Here is a 7936-nt window from a genome sequence, read left to right on the forward strand (position 1 = left end):
CTGCAGCGCCCACAGGAGAGAATTCCACAGACACTCAGTACTGAACCTGACATCACATGAGGTGACATGACCAGATCTTCCAGTGTAATTTTCTGTCTCCCACATAAATTATGGCCATACCGTAAGACTGCACTCATGATGTGCAATAATTCCTTCAGATACAAAGGCTAAATCAGATAGCAGAATTCTAGGAGTTTTCATCTAGAAAATGTAACACTTTCAATCTCTATGTGTCTATCAAATGAAATGAATAAGAATTAGTTAGTGATGCTGTATCAATATGGAGATACATTCTAGGAATCAAATCAAAACATTTTGACAACCCCATGGTCCAATGATGAATCAAAGGTGCTTTAAGATCTTTTTTAAGATACTGTCAATCCGCTGTATGAATAAATAGCCCCAGATACAACAGCTTGAAAATATTTTAATCCCAAAAGCAAACCTTGATTTTGCTATTTTATATAAGGCACACCATATTACTTAAGCATCCATATACATTTAGGTTCAAAGGGGGTTCTGACACCAATCACCAATGGATATGCACTTCAATTGGTTCTCTAATAATATATCTCTTATTTCTTATCTCCACAACAGTATCTGGAATATACATATTAAAATGCATAGGGCACACGCTCACCATTGATGCAATGTGAGTAAAGACCTAAACATATACATCAATGCAGAAATAAATCTTGCCCATTTTACTTGCTTGCATCCATGGATTAACAAGACTACACAATATGAGATCTGTTAAAGTCATAGTTATGCTGTACTATCCAAACCTAAAACCACCTTAAAAGTCAGATAGCCATCTGGAACAATGGCACACTTTTTCCACCTTACTTCCCTGTCCATCTGCCATGGTCTTTAAAATTCATCTCTTTATAACTTTACATGGTTGGTGGGGCAAGGAGGGACAAATCATGAAAGAGCAGCCAAAAAATATCCCTTCCATAAACTCTTACAATAGAGAGTCTTTCTTTTTGGGACCAGCTAACAATCATGTCTTTCTGCTGCTCATCCTGTGAAATCAAGATGGGGAGGAAGGTAGACTAAGAGAAAAGCAAAGCTATACATTTTCATAAGTTACACTCTGATAAGAAGAAGAAAAATACATTTACTGGTGGGTTTTTTTTTTTGTTCCCACTGCAAGAATGTTCTCAAAACCTCCAGTGTTCAAGGACTATTCACAGTTCAGGATTTGGAACTCAGGAGTTCTGAAACTCTCCAAAAGATCCTAGAACTCGGGAAGGCTGATATAGAGAGATATTGGCCTTCAGATAACTTGGATCTTGATTTTGAAGATCACAAGCAGAACCTGGGATTGGATCTGGAAACAGACTGGCATCCAGCTATTGTAGAAGGGAGTTATATGCTCCCTATAAGCTACACCACCAACTTTCTGTAGCCTGAGATCTGTCTAGGACAGTGGTGGCAATTCTATAGCATGCATGCCAGAAGGGGCAGGCAGCACCCTCTCTCCTGGCACCATCACCCGCCGCTCACTCACCATCCTGCTCCCACTTGCCCACCCACCTGCTCACCCCCTGCTTGCTGACCCACTTGCCTGCCCCCTGCTCACCATCCTGCCCTCATTTGCTCACCTGTTTGCCTACCCCACTTGCTCACTCGCTGCTCACTCACCATCCTGCCCCTGCTCCCCCCCTCACTCACTCACCTATTTGCCTACCTCTGACACTCCCTTCACAACCCCCCCCCCCAGGGGTCCCGACCACCAGGTTGAGAAGCACTAACTTAAAACAAGTGCTCATTACATACTACTTTCTTCCTCCTAAAACAATGTCTCTAAATATCTGGAGAATATCTGAAACAAGCAAACAACAAACAACAAACTTACCTTACTCTTTAATTTTCCTCTCTACTCCTTCTCACACAATGACAGATTTGTATAACCTAGATGTGTTTGGCATCCTCTCTCCTAGCTGAGGACATTTCTCCCAGTGAATTGTTTCTCTCGGTTTCCATTTCTCACATTACGTTTTTGTCAATCTCTCTAGTTCAGGGAAGGGAAACTAGTTCTGTTTTCATGTTGCACCATATGAGCAATTTCTTTTAGGAGGCGTGGAAAATTGCAAAATGCCTCCTGCTTGGAGGGGGGAACACAGAAAAAGAGAAGTATCTGTAAACACAAATGGCCTTTTCAGAAAATTAAAATGTAAACTGAGTGGCACTACAGCCAAGAGTTTAGAAAAGTTACTTTTGAGGATTGCCTTGCTGAAAATTCTTCAGTTAGCATGGACAGTGGGCATGCTATTGGGGAATTCTTAGTGTTGTAATCCAAAAATGCAGTGTTTCCAAGCTCTGGACTCTAGCTAGTGATGAATGAGCTGGCTCATAATAATTAGTGATTTGTTTCCCTAGTTATGGAGCTAAGATTATAAATGCTATGCCACTCACATTTTTAATGATGTTCAGATTTCTGCATGAAAGTATCGACAAAATGCATCATGGGACAGCACATGTAAAATGTAATCATTCTCTCCTTTCCCAAGAATTCAGACTGATTCATTCCCATTGCAAAGTGTAATAAGAAGTTTAAAATACTATTTCACATGTACAAGCTTTGCAAATGAAACATTTTCATTTCCTTCAGAAAATGAAGCGTTGCTCCAGTCTACATTTGAACATGCCCAAAATGGTAGAATTGAATGCTTATTCATAAAGAACACATTCCTGGGAGAACAGAAATGAACGTCTAGATAATCTGGATTTGAATTACAAAAGGGCACCAAAGTAAAGCATAATCAGATATGCTATTATAAAACAAATTAATTTATAGTTATGCTTGACATACAGTTGGACCTATTGATTTGTGGATTTAACTTTCACAGATTTGATCATTCATAGATTTAATTAATATGTTCTTGTTGAGAAACGGCAGGATAGATGCGTGATTTATAGTTTTCTCCTTCATGATCACACCCTCTCTATATACACTGCATACCAGACCAATTTTCTCAGAAGTGAGCTTTAAAAATCAGCCCAAACATAGCAGAGTCCTTTATTGGTTGTCAGCGGATATTTCACTGCACAGCCTGACCTTGTGCCCCTCACTGTTTAAGAAAATTATATGACTCCACAACGTGAGGAGCTGTATTAAAGGGTCATGGCATTAGGAAGGTTGGGAACCACTACTTTAGTAGAAGGTGATCATAAAATCACCCCAGAAGAGCTAGACATTCCTAGACAAGTGTTCTTTCAGGTTAAAAAAACTTTTTAAAAATGCACAGTTTGTCTGCTTCTACACCCCTATCTCCCTGATAGTGGAGGGCCTGTGGTACAGTTTAGGCATTCAAAGAAGAGGGACAGGCAACATTAACAAGGGAGTGAGATCACAACATGTAGAAGAAGTCTAGGTGCAAAACATTTTCATAATTTCAGTCTGTTGCAGGCATGTAGCCTGGGGGGGGGGGCTCGGGGGGCTTCAGCCCCCCCCCCCCCAAATTTTCATGGTGGTTCGCGAAAAGGCCTTATTGGTGCATTATTTAAACTGTTATGTTTATTCATATCATGATCTGATCACCATACTCAATATATCCCATATGCATGGGGGTATTGGGGTAATGATACAAAAGGTTTGCTAGGCTAGACCCTCTTTCACTCAGACTCAGCCCCCCCCCCGAAACTCACCCCCCCCCCGAAACTCCACCTGAAAAACAATTCAGCCCCCCCCCCCCCTCCCGGCTACGGGCCTGGTCTGTTGGATATTTGCTTTTGGCAGGGTAGAACTTTTATTTGAAAAGTCAATGCCTTCAGTTTCATGCACACATGCACACATCAGCAATTCTCAAGTCTGCTTTTGGGGATATGTTTTATACAAGAGTGGATTTAAAACTTGATGACCTCGGTTGTTTATCCTCATCAGCTTCACCTTTTTTCTAGCATCTTATGTGAGTTTGGTTGCACATTTAGCTTTAAAAGAATGCATTCATTCTCTTGAGGTTTTGAAAGTTGAAAAAAGAAAGCATCGTTCCTTTCCAAGTCAGAAAGAAATGCTAATTGATTGTAGAATTAAATTTGCATGCATTATAAGTGCTAACGCTTTCACAATTAGCCGAGGGAAGCTTTCAACAGACATAGCTGGCAATGGTGATGGCCAAAGGTTATTCAAGCAGGAAAAATGGTGAAAAGCAAGCAAGCAAAACAAACAAACAAAAAAGCTTCTCTCGTCTTCTGTATCATAGGAACTACTGTAGAAAAGGATCACGCTGGACTTCAGCTCTCTCCAGATTGCCTCGCACACTTGATGGCGCTGTGGAATTAACAAACAAAATCCACATGGGAAAAGTGCCCATGAGTCCTGATCTAGCAGCAAACTCTTAGTACACACTTGCAAATATTTGCTGCTAGCATGACAGGCCACTACACTATCTAAGGGACTTTTTAAAAGGACATTTTCCTTCCAGAATATAACTATAGCTCCCAATGAAATGTGGTTGTGTTAGTGAAATGTCCCATGGAAAGAAGGAAGGAAGGAAACAAGAGAGCAAGGAAGGTATCACTTCTGCTTTTCAGATTGCTAAATATACACATTGCCTCATTGACAAAGGACACATCTACACTGACAATGCTGTTTGAAGGCAGCTCAATAGTATAGTGTTTAGATGATGCAAACATGTAGTCTGAAATAGAGCCCATAATGTGCATTACCATGCCTAAGTGTAAACCACATTGCATGGTGAAAATGAATAAGGGACAGGGCAAGCCAAACATTCATATTGTGTATTGGAGGACGGGGACGATTTTTCATAGTCATGAATTCATGGATACTGCAGTTCCTGGAAGTGGTTTGAGGCCATCTTCTGCAGTGAAATCACTGTAGATGTGCCCAAAGGTGCATTCTGGATAGTACATTCACTGAACTGTGGCCAACTTTTCATTCCTCCATTCCCACCCACACATTACGTTACAGGAACCAGGAGTCCTTCACAAAGCAGTTTCTTTCAGCTGCATTCTCAATGGCTGAATGTTCTTCCCCTCTGAACAACTTCCCCTTTCTATGAATGCTGACTTTTGTCATATTGGCATGTAATGAAGAAAACTCATAGTAGAGTCAAGATGAATTTCTGTTGAAATTGATAAGCTTTACTTCAGAATTATTAACCCCCATGACTACAGAAGATGGGAAAATGAGGGAGTTATAATCCAATGTATCAGAGTGGTGCTCTGATGGGGAAAATTGCACTGCACCAGTAGGGATGGATTAAGTGGTCATTTTTTGTTTTTTCTTAGTTGCTCATTTTTCCAGTTTTAATATGAGTCCACAACATGAGGACCTGTACCTGAGGGCCCGCTTATCCCCCTACCAACCCCAGAGATTACTCCGGTCTGAAGGCCAAAATTTGCTTGCAGTCCCTAACATCTGGACTTATCTTTTGTCATCTACTAGGCTTAGAGTTTTCTTGATCATAGCCCCTTATTTATGGAATGCCTTGCCAGTTGAAACTCAAACCATCCGAGACCTACTTGCTTTTCGGAAAGCCTGTAAAACTTTTCTTTTCCGGCAAGCTTTTGATGGGTGAACAACCCGGACTATGTCTGTTCTCGCCGCCTATTGTTTTGTTATTGTTCTTTTAAAGCTAATTGTATTGTTTTAATCTAATTCTGTAAACCGCTCCGAGCCAAATTGGGAGTAGCGATATACAAGTTAAATAAATAAATAAATAAATAAATAAAATATGAGTCTTCCTAAACTTGTTTTTTTTTTAAAGAAATAATTCATGAAAATGTGTGCACATCTACAAGCATACTTCTCAATACAATTTGATCTAATAGAGGGTTTACAAGTAATATCCCCAATGGAAGAGATTTTTCAACTTTCAATTAATATAAAATGCAAAAATTTAAGACTTTTGTGTGCATGACTCTCCCCTTGTTCTTGAGTAACACATTAGTAATAACCGAGTTCCCATTTATTCATGATTGTGAAAGTGAAAAATAAAGCAAGTTTACACTGAAATATAAATCACATGAATTATTTTTAATAAATATTTTTATTGAAAGTTTTATAATAAAAGATAAGATCTAGGAAGAAGGGAAAGAAGGAAGGAAAAAGAAAAAGAAAAAAGAAGAGAGAGAAACAGGGTGGGAAAAAATATTGGGGAAGGGAGGGGGGTTGGCTTCCATTCTTCTTTATAGTGGTTTGTTGTCAATGGTAATGCTATTAAGTCCTTTGGTGTATTTGAGGCGCCTCTTCTTTGCTATCTTCCTGTGGTGGTATTTCTTCTGTATCAATTCATCTGTTAAATTTTCATCTTAAAGTTATTTTCTTTTAGCCATTCTTTTAGTGGGGTCCAGTCTGTTTTCTTAAGGAATTTGCCTTGTGTTTTTGATGACAAGAAAGTTAGTTGATCCATGCTCATAATGTCTAATAATTTCTTTAGCCATTCTTCCTTTGAATGTGCCTTTGAAGAGTGACCCTCCACCCCAATTGTGTTGCCCCATCTATAGTGTTCCCCCTATGATGCACCTTCCCCCATACTAAACTGGAAAGCCTGGCCCCACTGTCCCATTTTCTTGGGTCCCCCTTACCTGTATATCTCCTACTTCTACCTCACCCAGGATTTTATCATTTTATCTTGTCCATTTGGCCTGCCCATCCTATCTGATTTTATATTATGTGAATTTGTTTTACTATTTATTTTGTTACTGTAATTTTATTGTATTTTTAATGTATTTGTTCCTGTATTTGGAATTTACTGTATTGGATTCCCCCTTCCACCCAGACAGAATTGCTTTCTCACAAGACCACCACATATGGTGACATGTGCCTACACAATTCCCACACATGCGCACTGCGCTGCCATGCACCGAGCATGCCTGCTTCCCCCTCCCTGCTTGGGGTCTCAGAAACAGCTCTCCCCTTGGCTGAGAGACAAGGCAATCACAACAGAGGAGGGCCTTTGGTATGAGGATTTGACATCTGTTTCCAAAAAGGAAGAGAAGGACAGGCAGAGGGAGGTTCAGCCTTCTTTGCCAAAGGAGTTCCTAAGACCATCAGAAATATATGTTTTCTGATGGTCTTTGGCAATCCCTCTGAAACTCCCTCATGACCCCCCGCCACGGGTCCCAACCCCCAGGTCGAGAAACACTGCTCTATCTTCTCCTTGGATTCTGAAGAGTGTGGAGGGGAGTGGCAAATAAAGGGTGATGTTGATGAGGAGAAAATAAGAGGTGAATGACTGTCTTAATTTAATGCAGATTTATGGAATAAATTAAAGTGGTTAACCATGCATTGCAGCAGCTGCTCTAACTTGTAGGTCAGGTTGTATCTCCAAGAATGAAGGGCAGGGTGGAACACTGAAAGGATGGGCATTCAGCAACTGCAGTGCCATTGCAGTCTCCCATTCTAAAAAGAAGTTTTTGGAACTGCTGCCTAAAAGACCTGATCATTTATTTATCTCACAAGCTACATAGATTGGTCAGAAACCCCTACATTTAAATCAGCAAAGGCTGAGTAGAGGGCAAAGCCTCTGGATCCCACTCTGAGGCATCTGCCTGGAGAGTGAACCAGCAATAAAGTACAACTACATTTTAGTATCTTAACAGCTCAGGACGTGGTTATAATTCTTGGTGCTAAATTTAGGGAGCAGGGTCCCTTATCTTGCCTGGATCAGTGCCAGTACAACCCTTATGAATTATTAGTTTGGCCCAGCAGGTGGAGAAATCCTAAGAAAGGGACTGTTCTTGCTGGTTAATTTCTAAAAGAAAGGGATAGTTGGAGACAAGGTGCTGTTGTCAATGCTAAGGGATATGCCCTTTCCACTTTGAATAAGGTTGTGGTATCTTCAGCTAAGTATGCAGAAAGTTCAAAGGGGTACATTCTTTGTAGTTGAATTTCTGTATTGTATTTTCTGTACTGAATTTTCTTTTTAAATTGAGGGCTTTAAAATTGTATCCACATATTGCAACT

The 7936-nt window shown here is 40.2% G+C and overlaps 1 protein-coding gene across 1 annotated transcript in view; it reads right to left on the reverse strand.

Annotated features, from left to right (window-relative positions):
- Positions 1-2046, reverse strand: part of CSF2RB (colony stimulating factor 2 receptor subunit beta) — a 31008-nt gene extending 28962 nt beyond the window's left edge. Inside the window, exon 1 of the mRNA XM_067469215.1 lies at positions 1862-2046. The gene's annotated coding sequence lies outside the window, so the exon portion shown is untranslated. The remainder of the gene's footprint in view (positions 1-1861) is intronic.
- Positions 2047-7936: the final 5890 nt, after the last annotated feature.

The sequence above is a fragment of the Anolis sagrei genome, chromosome 5 (assembly GCF_037176765.1).
Source record: "Anolis sagrei isolate rAnoSag1 chromosome 5, rAnoSag1.mat, whole genome shotgun sequence".
NCBI lineage: Eukaryota > Metazoa > Chordata > Lepidosauria > Squamata > Dactyloidae > Anolis > Anolis sagrei.